We start from the raw sequence: 12,679 nt of genomic DNA, 5'->3' as shown, positions 1-12,679 counted from the left end.
ATTTCTGTTTCTGCTTAATTAAGCAAATTCTTGATACTTACTATAACTTCCCTGCTTGCTTCCCTAAAGCCTGTCACATATATATCCCTAGCATTGACAGATGTCCATTGAAAGGGAGGATTGATTTATTCTATTTACTCACCCCCAAAGGAGCCAACAAACAAGACAAAACTCCCAAGGGCATAATCCACATCTGTTTTATTAACTAATGTATGTACACTCAGGCTTGAGCACACATACAATGGTGCTCACTAAATAGTTGTAAAATCAACAAACCAAACTTCTAGCTTTTTATGACTTCTGTTAGACTCTTTTTATTGGTCTGTTCTATTTGGCTAACTTCATCATCATCCAGGAGTGGGTATGAAGCAGGAATAGTACCTACTTATAGAATTTTGCAGATAAGCCAACCCCCTCTTCTTTGGAACTGCTGTGTTTCTCATCTCACCTCCATCTAAGTCAAAAAACGGGTAACCTCTCCTACATGTTGGTTTCTCCCTCGCTCTCTGTAACTAACTGGTTCTACTTCCTCAATATGCCTCTCTCTACTTTTCTTCCCTCTCTGTGGGCCTCAATAAGAAAAGTTTGTGTGCCTTTTTAATCCCTTCCCCCAAAAATATTCTCTCTCACCTCACTTCTTCCCAAAGAAGAAGTATGTTGATCTGAATTGCCTATATGCAGGGCACCATTTGGACTATAATTCCTAGTGGACAGCATCAAGGATATTCATAATCCTTAATGTAGAAACATGTTCCCTAACACTATGCATTCTGAGGCAGGCCCTGAGACTTCTTTTCATGTTAAAAACAAAAACAAGAATGACAATTGCCATTAAGTCAACTCAGACTCATGGTGAGCCCATGCGTGTCAAAGAAGAATTATGCTACATAGGATTTTTATGACTGATTTTTCTGAAGTACATTGCAAGGCCTGTCTTTCAAGATGTCTTTGTGTGAATTTGAACTTCCAGGCTTTGGGTTGTTGTTGTTGTTAGGTGCCATCGATTTGGTACCTACTCATAGCAACCTTATGCACAGCAGAATGAAACACTGCCTGATCCTGGGCCAACCTCACTACTGTTGCCACGCTGGAGTCCATCGATGCTGCCACTTGGCCAATCCATCTCACTGGGGGTTTTCCTCTTTTTCTCTGAACCTCCACCATAACAAACATGATATCCTTGTCCAGCAACTGGTTCCTCCTGACAATATGTCTGAAGTATGAGAGATGAAGTTTGGCCATCTTGGTCTCCAAGGAGCACTCTGGCTGCACTTCTTCCAAAATGGATCTATTGGTTCTTTTGGCAGCCCATGGCACTTTCAATATTCTCCTCCAACACCATAAATCAAAAGCATGAATTCTTCTACGATCTTTATTCACTATCCAGCTTTAGAATGGATATGAGGTTATTGAAAATACCATGGCTTGGGTCAGGCGCACCTTAGTCTTCAAGCTGACATCTTTGCTCTTCAACATTTTAAAAAGGTCTTGTGCAGTAGATTTGCCTAATGCAATACATCATTTGATTTCTTGACTGCTGCTTCCATGAGTGTTGATAGTTGATCCAAGAAGAATGAAGTCCTTGACAACTTCATTCTTTTCTCCATTGATAAGAATGTTGTTTATTGGTCCAGTGGTGAGGATTTTTTTCTTTTTTTTACATTGAGATATAATCCATACCGAAGTCTGAGCTCTTTGATCTTCATCAGTAAATGTTTTAAGTCCTCTTCACTTTCAGAAAGCAAGGTTGTATCACATGCATATCACAAGTTGTTAATGAATCTTCCTCCAATCCTGATGCCACGTTTTTCTTCATCGAACCCAGCTTCTTGGATTATTTGCTCAGCATATAGGTTGAATAAGTATGGTGAAAGAATACAACCTTGTCGCACACCTTTCTTAATTTTAAAATATTCAGTGTTCCCATGTTCTGTTTGAACAACTGCTTCTTGGTCCGGGTACAGATTCTTCATGAGCACAATTAAGTATTCTGGAATACTCATACTTCTCAATGTTGTCCATAGCTTGTCATGATCCACACAATCGAAAAACTTTGCATAGTCAATAAAGCACAGGTAAACATCTTTCTGTATTCTCTGCTTTCAGACAACATCCATCAGACATCAGCAATGATATCTCTCATTCTATGGCCTCTTCTGAATCCGGCTTGAACCTCTGGAGGTTCTCTGTCAATGTATGCTTGCATCCATTTCTGTATTACCTTTAGCAAAACTTTACTCGCATTGGATATCAAAGATATTGTCTGATGATTTCCACATTCCATTGGGTCACCTCTCTTTGGAATAGGCACACATATGGATCTCTTCCAATCAGTCAGCCAGATAGTTGTCTTCCAAATTTCTTGGCGTAGATGTGTGAGTGCCTCCAGTGCTGCCTCACTTTCTTGAAAGATTTCAAGTTGTATTTAATCAATTCCTGGTCCCTTGTTCTTTGCCAATTCCTTCAATGCACCTTGAAGTTCCTCCTTCAGTGTCATTGGCTCTTGATCATATGCTACCTCTTGAAATGGTTGAAGATTAACCATTTCCTTTTGGTACAGTAACTAACTCTGTATTCCTTCCATCTTCTCTTAATGCTTTCTGCATCATTCAATAATTTGCCCAGAGAATCTTTCAATAATGAAAGTCGAGGCCTGCATTTTTTCTTCAGTTCTCCCAGCTTGAGAAATGCTGAGTGTGTTCTTCCTTTCTGGTTTTCTGATTCCAGATCTTTGCACATTTTGTTGTAATATTTGGCTTTATCTTCTTGAACTGATCTTTGAAATTCTCTGTTGAGCTCTTGTACCTCCTCATTTCTTCCATTTGCTTTAGCATCTCTACACTGGAGAGCAAGTTTCAGTGTCTCTTCTGACATCCATTTTGATCTTTTCTTTCTTTCTTGTCTTCTTAATGACTTTTCACTTTCTTCATGTATGATGTTCTTGATGTCATCCCACAACTCATCTGGTCTTTGGTCTTTAGTGTTTAATGGATCAAATCTGTTCTTCAGATGATCTCTAAATTCAGGTGGGATATATTCAAGGTCATATTTTGGCTCTCATGGACTTGTTTTCATTTTTTTAAACTTCAGTTTAAATTTGCATAAGAGTAATTGATGGTCTGTTCCACAGTATGCCCTGGCCTTGTTTTGACTGATGACATGGAGCTTTTCCACTGTCTCTTTCCGTAGATGTAGTCAATTTGATTTCTATGTATTCCATCTGGCGAGGTCCATGAAGTCTAAAGAAAGTATTTGAAATGAACAAATCATTGATTTTGCAGAATTCTATCATGCGTTCTCCAGCATCATTTCTATCACTAAGGCCGTATTTTCCAACTACTGATCCTTCCTCTTTGCTGCCAACCTTTGTATTCCAATCACCAGTAATGATCAATACATCTTGATTGCATGTTTGATCAATTTCAGATTGAAGAAGTTGGTAGAATTCTTCTATTTCATCCTCACTGGGTTTAGTGGTTGGTGTGTAAATTTGAATAATAGTGTTATTAACTGGGCTTCCTTGTAAGCACATGGATGTTATCCTATCACAGACAGTGTTGTACCTCATGACTGATCTTTTTGACAGTGAATGCAACACCATTCCTCTTCAATTTGTCATTTCTGGCATAGTAAACCATGTGGTCATCAGATTCAAAGTGGCCAATACCAGTCCATTTCAACTCAGTAATGCCTAAGATATCGATGTTTATGTGTTCCATTTCATTTTTGACAGCTTCCAATTTTCCCAGATTCACACTTCATACATTCCACGTTCCAATTTTCAATGGATGTTTATAGCTGTTTCTCTTCATTTTGAGTTGTGCCCCATCAGCAAATGAAGGTCCCATGGTTTTTTCTCCCATGGGCTTTACTCCATTAGTGTCATCACGGTCAACTCTACTTTGAGGAGGCAGCTCTTCCCTAGTTGCATTTTGAGTGCCTTCCAACCTGAGGGGCTCATTTTCCGGCACTATATCTGACAGTGTTTCTCTGCTATTCATATGGTTTTCAGTGACTAAATGTTTGGAAGTAGTTTGTCACTCCTTCTTCCTAGTCTGTCTTTTTCTGGAAGGTCATCTGAAACCTGTCAACCATGGGTGACCCTGTTGGTATTTAAAATATTAGTGGCATAGCTTCCAGAATCACAGCAACGCACAAGCCACCACAGTTCGACAAACTAACAGATGAGTGGTCGAGCCTTTGTGTTAGCAGTTGAATAAATTATTTTTCCCACCTAGGAATTCCCCATTCCTTATGTTGTTAAGTGCTTTCAAGTTGGTTCTGACTCATAGCAACTCTGTATGGGGTTTCTGAGGAGCAGCTGGTGAGTTTGAACTGCTGCTTCAGAATTTCAAGTCTTTATCAGCTGGAGTAATCTGAATTCCTTCCATGGACTCCTCAATGATGTCCTTAAATTCAGAGTCTCCCTTGTAATTTACCTCCCACACACAACTTGAGTAATCTTCCTAAAAGCAGATCTGACCATGTGACTGACACTCATTCTAAGAACCTCAGTGGTCTCCTCATCACCCACAAATGAAGTTCTGAGTAGCATTCCCACTGCCATTTGAGAAAACCCAAACTTTCTGATAAAAGGGACAGTGTGAGGACAGTGCAGATTCTGGATGCCAGGAATGACATTTCTTCCATCTGTGCTGTCTAAAAATGTAGTTCAGAAATCCGTAGTAAAGTTCATCTAAGATCAAATGAAGAATCAAGTTCATAGTACTCAACAGCATTAACCCAGAAACCTAAATGTGCAATACCTATATTTCAGTGGCTGGATATCTGACATGGTCAATAAAGTATTTGGACAATTGATACATTGTCTCACTGTATAAAAACCATGTCTGACTTCCCCTAGCTTCATAAGGGGGAAAGGAGATTGAATTCAAAATCTGCCCAAGGCAGATTCCTGTGAAGCAGAGGTTAGACATGTTTCCACCCTACAACCTTCTTTCCCCTATTCTAACGTGAACCATTCATCCCACAGCACTCTCTGCTTCACATGTGGGTTCTATAACCCATTGCAATGGCCACATGTAACAATACTCACGATTGTTAGGGAAGTGAGCAAGTTACAATTCAGGATGCAGCAGTTAGCCAGTCAGGAACACCTTTAGTCTGCGATACTGCAGATAAACTTCACTCTTTGTTTTCAGCCTCAGTCATGTGGTCCCTTGGCCTCTGCTCTGCTCTAGCATGTATTATTACAAAGTTCTTTTAGCCAGTCAGTGAATGTGCCAAAGGGCACATTCTTCAAGCCAGTCCCTTGCCTGTAGGCACTCAGCTTTACTCAGTTCATAGGCCTAGAGCCCAAAGCTTCTCTGTCTCTCCATGCCGCCACCTCTGCTGTTGCCTCTGCCATCGTCTTTGCAGTCACTGTTTTTTAGGTAGGGATCTCAGGTGTTATTCGTGCTCTTCTTTCTTTATAGTCCTGGGATCTCCCTTCTCTGTTTCTGAGTTGGCTCCTTTCAAACCTAGCTGGAAGGCAAAACTAACCAATCCCAGCCTTAGAGTCTTGTAGATGAGACCTTATTTGTAAGGTCCCACCCAATCACTGGGTGGGAATTAAGAGGACTTGGATAGAAAAGTCATATCAAGTAAATTCAAGGCATCACACACTGCCATTTCTGCATTTGGTGTCGATAGCAGCAACTTCAGCAACCCATTACTGTAGAGTAACTTCTGACTCAGAGAGATTTTATAGGACAGAGTAGAACTGCTCCATAGGATTTCCAGGCTGCAATCTTTATGGAAGCAGATTGCCACATATTTCTCCTATAGAATGGCTGTTGGATTCAAATCACCAAACTTTCTGTTAGCATCCTAGTACTTAACCACTGTGCTCAGTCTCTAATTTGATCACTGTCTTTACAGAGAAATGAGAGGGTTGAAATCTAATAAGTAATTATCAGCTCAGTCTTCTCTCTTTGTCCAATAAACACTCTATACATTTTAGGATGGACTCCTGGTGTGGCACTGGACTGTGAACCACAAGGTTGGCAGTCAAACCCACCAGCTACTCCTAGAAACTCTATACAGGATCATTGACTTGATGGGACTTAACAACAACATTTTCGAGTGAAAAAAGTTCCCACTGAAACATTTTTGTGCCATATGTGTGTCCTCCCTATGTCACACCTTTGCAGCACATAATGGTAGAACTTTGTGTTTTCACCAATTCAGTGCCCAATAGCCAAACAGTGAAGGAGTGAGTGTCCCCACCAAGTTCCCATGCATAGTCCATGCTATTTAGAAGAGCAGCCTAGAATTTGACTTGCAGCACTGCATCTGCCTTAGGCAGATGCTCAACTTCCTCCCAAGCAAACCCAAGGGCTGACACTTCCCTTCTATTCCAAGTTTCCCCACTCCCTCCCAGGGGGGCATCCAGCGGTCACTGCTGTCCTATCAGTTTCCTCAGGATACACACTCCGCCTGAGAGGTGGAAAGTAAACTATTTTTTGATGATGAATGGTCCTAAGTGAAAAATAAAAGCAAGAAAAGATTAATTACATTAGTTAATCTAGTATTTTTTTTCTTTGGGGGAAATGTACAAAAAATAGAAACAAGATTTTGCCACAAATATGTATCTTCCCCAAACACTCCAACTATGGCTGTGGTGAGTGTGACCTGGCTTGACTGTACAAGATACATGGGCCAAGGACAGGCCACTGAAGCCCCTGATGATTTCCCAAGGGGATGTACTGGGATGGACCCACCTCCCTAGACAGATAGATGGTCAGCAACCACTTCTTTTATTTATTATTATTTTTAAGGCTTTTATTGTGAATTGAGTGATAGTTTACATGGGAGAACATCGGTTTTACACTCATACGATTGTATTTTGTTTCATTGTAATGATTACAATCCCCTCTATGCATCATCATTTAACAGTATTTGCTTCTATTCCCTCTGTTTTTTTTTTAAATTTATGTATACAAAAACATTCAGGAATATGTAATCATTTAAATAACCAAAGGACACATTCTGCAAGCTGGCCTCCTGACCACCAGCATACAACCTTTCTCTTTCCATGAGTCTAGAGTCCTCAGCTGTTCTAGCTCTCCTTGTCATCACCTCTGCCTCCATCTCTGGTGTCCCTGATTCTCTGGTTAGGGTCCCACATTCTGCTCATGCTCTTCTCCCTTGATAGTCCTAGGGTCTTTTGTTCTTGGAATGTAAGATTAACTACTCCCCTTTTATGTAACAAAACTTCTACCTTTACAGTTGTGATCATCACAATTAAATATTTATAAAAATTACTATTGAATCAAAAGAATCTTATACCCATCTCCTTTCACCAGACCCATCTAGACAAAATGAAAACTATTCAGTGGGGAATTCTACCTTCCCACACACACTCTGAAACTTAACTTCCTCTTGAGGATTTGTATGCCAGCCACTTCATGCCTTTATAAAACCCTCCCCCTCCCCCATTTTAGGTAGCCAATGTCTAAATTACCCATTCCTATCAACCCTGTATACCAAGGGGATGTTTGACCTTTGATGTGAAGACTCCTTCCCTCTTGGTTGGTTTTTTGAGCTACTACATCCATAAGTATAAGTCAAGTTCATCAAATTGTAGCAATTTACACTTGCTTCCTGTAACAAATATCTTTATCTTCCTCTAGTTGAGTTCCGGTCATTTAGCCATTGAAATTAGGTCAAATGGGTACTATCTGCAAGTTTGGGCATTCTTGTTCATCTCCCCTCACTTCATATCAGCTGGATGCTTCCCTTTCAGCTCTAGCACCCTGTGGCTAGGTCAATGTCCATGGGCTCAGGAGTTCCCAAGTCTCCCCAAACTTCAGACTAAACACCCCTTCCTCTTCTATCTCTCATCTTGAGGTTGACAAGTCGAACTCAGCCCATATCTTCATTACTGACTTTCCCCCACTTCCACCCAAATGTGGTTGCCAGTGAGCTTATGTGCCTACTTGTGCGTTTCCTTTGAGTTTCAGTCTTGGAGAGGGGTTTGTCCTGAAGGGACTTGATTGCTTTCCTTGATTGCTCCCTAGCCAAACAAACTGCCAGCAACTGCTTCTTTTAGATTGAAATGTCAGCTGAAAGGGGTAAGAAATTTGATGGGCATGAGACTATAGGTGATGTTCACTCTGGTAGTGCTTGCCACTTCCTTACAGCGACCAAAGTTTAGGACTGCCTTTAAATGTCGGAACATCTGGGGTTTGGTTTTGTTTTGCTGATGGGCCATCAATCAGTTTGAGCAGATATAACAGGCATGGCACAGGTGAGAAGGGAGGATGGCCAGACGGCATCCACTGCTGACACAAAGACAGACCTGATTCCAAACTCATATACAGGGTTCAGGAGGAGAAATGAATAAGTGCAGCAGCATAGTAAGTGGGTTTTTGAATTTTTTTGATTGTTTCTTGGAGTGTGTGTGAAAATATGCACACAAGTCATAATTCAGTGGCATTACTTGCATGCTTCACATTATGTTTTCATTCTCTCTATCTTTATCCAAATTATTTCATTACCATTAACAGACTCGCTGACCCCTAAAACTTCTCACTTGTGCTTCAGAATTACTGTTGTCATGTTGGTCTCATATAGATAATTCTTTAAAAGAATGCAAAGTTCAAGGTAAACTTTTTTTTTTTTTTACTAATTGAGCTAAACTGTTATTTGGCTTAAAGTTGACTTCAAGGGATAGTTTTGGTTCAAGGTTTAAAGATGATCTCAGGGCAATAGATTCACCAGTTCCTCCAGTGTTGATGAATTCAGTAAGTCTAGATTCCATCGAATTTGAAATTCTGTTACACATTTTGCTCCTTTGGATCAGGATCCATCTATTGAATCATTGATCAAAATGCTCTGTAACTGTAGCCGCACACTACCCAGTTCTTCTGTTCTCGTGATTTAGGAGGCAATAGTGCCTGGGTCTTCTTCTTTGGCTCCTGCTCCAGGCAAATAGAGACCAACTCTTCTGGTATGGCACTGTGGGCTGATGCGTCAGACTGCAAAGTCATTTGAACTGCAAGGTTGGTGGTTTTTTTATTCGATTTTGCAAAATTGAATAAATAAAACCTCACTCTCACTAAAATGAGTACAGATTGGATTACTTGAGCATTTGTCAGTATGGACAACATTTCTCAAATGGTATACTACTTAGTGAATAGCTCTGGAAACATAGTAGTTACCAGTCAGGCTGCTAACTTCAAGGTCAGCAGTTCAAAACTATCAGCTATTTGGCAAGATAAAGATTTACATCTTTGGAAACCCTATACAGGGTTGCTATGGGATGGAACCAACTCCACAGCACATAATCACCACCACTTAGTGATGTCAATTATATTTGTCAGTTTATATAACAATGACCTAAGGGTCATTGTTGTAATTTTTTTTAACATAGACAAAATTTCATTAATTATCAGATTCCTTCTCTTCCTCTCCACTGCTGCACAGGAAGTTTTAAGGATATGATTTTTGTATTATGCTATAATGGTGGATGCTTAACATTATGCATTTTTCAAAACCTATGTAGCTCATGAAAAAGAGAACCAACAGAGTAGGAAAGACTTTAGGGAAAGACATATCAAACAAGGGACTAATCTCTAAAATTGATAGAAAATTTCAACACCTAAACAAGAAAAAGACAAACAACCCAATTAAAAAATGGGCAGAGGGCATGGACAAACACTTCACTGAAGAGGGCATTCAGGCTGCCAACAAACCTAAGAAGACATGATTGCAATCATTAGGTAATGTTAAATGCTGTCCAGTCAATTCTGACTCAGCAACCCTATATAAGGTTTCTCAGGAGTGGCTGGTGACTTTGAACTGTCGACCTTGTAGTCAGCAGTCTACAGCTTACCCTACAGTGCCAAACCAGGACTCCCATTGTTACAGCAGTTTTAAATCCAAGTCTGTTACAGCAGCTTTAGCTCCATCACTGAAGAAACCGAGGCCACTCGGAGAGGTGAAGCACATTTTCAGATTTTATTAAGCCAGTTGGCTCAGAGGAGCTAACTTCTCCAGATTCTGAGCCTTAGTGCAGGTCAGTACAGGCTTATATGGAGTCAGAATCAGGGAGGGGCTAGGTTGTGGACCTATTTGAAGACAGGAGGGAATCCAGAAAATTGGTCCTGCTTGGTAAACTGATTAGCATTCTAGCTTGTCTCCTGGGCAGGGAGGATTGGTCCTGCACAGTAACCTGAATAACATTATGGCTGGTCTCCTGGGAGGGGAGGCAGTATGTTAATGTTTTACCTTTTCCTATTCATTCCCCCCTTTGAGGCTCCCATTACTTAGCTAATTGGAGCCTCATCACCTGGTGGTTCCTGTAGGAGTTGCTAGTACTTAACATAGAGTAATTGTGGGGTTTCCTTTTGACTGATAATTATTTCAGTGGTGGTCTGTATGGCCCTGATTGCTAGTGGGAGAAGGCATGGAACCATTAGGCAAATTCCAAATAAAAACAAAACCCCACCTATGAGGGTCTTGAACCCTCCAAAGGCAGAGAACCACCCTCCCCATAGACTCTGGGAATTCCACCCATTCCAGGTTTGCCCAGGGACATGGTCAACTTTCTGCCTCTTTTTTTGTTTTACGAGTTCTTCTACTGCCTGATCCTGGTCATCTATTTGTATGCAGCAGTTAGTGAAATTAAACTTCTCACATACTCCTCCTTCTGCAGTCAATAAGCAGAGCAGTCCAGGGCTAATCTATTTTGATAGATGGCATTTCACATCTGGGTCTGTTGGTGCTCAAGAAGGGTTAGGGCCACCCCAGTTTCATTGGTTATAGGTTCAGTTACCTAGGAGGGTGCCCTCACAGTTATAGTAATAGTCCTGGCGTGGCTCTGTAGGCTAATGCATCAGACTACAAAGTCGTTTGAACTGCAAGGTCGGTGGTTCAAGCTTACCAGCTGCTCCTTGGAAAACCTATACAGGGTTGCTATGGGTCGGAATTGACTTGATGGCACTTAACAAGAACAACATAGAAGAGTAGTGTGGTGGTTACTGTTTGGCCCACCTTGGTGCTGTGGGTACATAGATGACACAGATTTTTTTCCCTTTCCTATATCCCAAAGTTTAATTAAGATGAGTCCCATGGCAGATGTCCTCATGCTTCGGCCATGTGTAGATCAGCCAGCTCCCAGATTGTGGCTGAAGCAGTGTGGATCATACGTCTCAATGTTACCTTGTAAGGGTTGGTAGTGCCAGTTTAAGCTTCCCACAGAGGTGAGGCTTTCTTCAGTCTGCTGTGGTGAATCCAGGTGGAGACTCCTTTTACCTGGGCTGCTGGGCATAGGATAATTTCTCATTTCAGTCTTCAGTAATCTTTGCAGATGCTTCTGGGTGTCCTCCTGAAAGAAAAATCAGATACATTCATTACACTCTGAGCTAAATAGACCCAAAAGTTTTTATCCTGTTGAAAGGAATAATGTCTTACAAGAGTCCTATTGTAAAGAGCAGGAGATACATTATTTTAATGTGCATCTTCTTATCTTTAGTTGGATTTCTCCAATTGCTTTTGATGTCCAGGTGGTCCTGACAGATAAGACATGATTCTGGTATAGTGTGTCCAAGTTTGGAGTCTGGGTAACTTGACAGCTGATGGGGTAACTAGAAGGACTTCCCAGGGTCCAGTTCACTTTTTCCCCAGCTGGTTTTCAGGTCCATCTTTCCATGTTCTGAGCAGAACATGATCCCTAGGCTAGAAGGGGTCAGATTACCTGTAGGGAAGGAAGCAGACTTGGGAAGAACAATTTTATGAATAATAGAAAGTGTGTGGTGGAGGTGTTGCGCATACCATGGCATCTTTAAATCTTGGTTGAGATCAGGTAGAGGGTTGAGGGAAGCTGCCTGGGAAGTTTTACTATATACAATTTTATAAGGGCTCAATTTAAGCCCACTTTTGGGGACTACCTGAATTTAAAACAGAGCTAAGGCAACACCTGGTCCCAATGTAGATAAATTTCCTGACAGCTGTGCCTTTCTTTCTTTAGGGTATGGTTCATTTTCTCAAACCTCCATGTTGAATGCAATCTCCATTACATATCGTTTGCTGCTCTGCTGTCATGTTGGACACTTTGGAAGTCCAAACTTGGAGGTAATCTCCTTCAAGAGGATTTTCATTATTTCTGAAGTTAAAACCAGCAAATATTTACAAAAACAAAACCAGCAATGCTTCCGGTATGGCAGGACAGCCAAGGAAGTAAGGTAGGGACAGGCTCCGGGAAAAATGAGTGGGATCTCACAAAGGAAACATTCATATACCAGTCCCATGGCTTTGAAACTATTATAAAGTCTCCTGAACTCACATTTTTGAGAAATTGAGCTATAAGGATAAACAAAGGTGCATATTTTGGGACTCTTCCATGTGGGACCGTGGGTCGCTCCTGCGGCTGCAGACTTTAGAGGACGGGGCCAGGACTGGCCCGTTCTGAAAGCGGCATCTCCAGCGGGGTGGGGTGGTGGGGTGGGAAAGAAGGGCAAGAGGTGACATAGCTTCCCCCCGGCCCAAGTCTCCCCACCCTGGCTTGAGATCCCAATAAAAATCTGCCGGGTGCAGCTCACCCATGCACGGAGAGTGTGAGAAAGTTGGCCGGCGGCTTTTTTATGTCATCCATCATGCCCCATCTGTCGCTGCATCTAAGCCCCCTGCCCACACTCCTAGCCAGCAGCGGGGATCCTCTAGTGGCTGCTCTGGC

The sequence above is a fragment of the Chrysochloris asiatica genome, unplaced genomic scaffold (genome assembly GCF_000296735.1).
Source record: "Chrysochloris asiatica unplaced genomic scaffold, ChrAsi1.0 scaffold00165, whole genome shotgun sequence".
Lineage (NCBI taxonomy): Eukaryota > Metazoa > Chordata > Mammalia > Afrosoricida > Chrysochloridae > Chrysochloris > Chrysochloris asiatica.
This window is presented reverse-complemented; position numbering follows the sequence as displayed.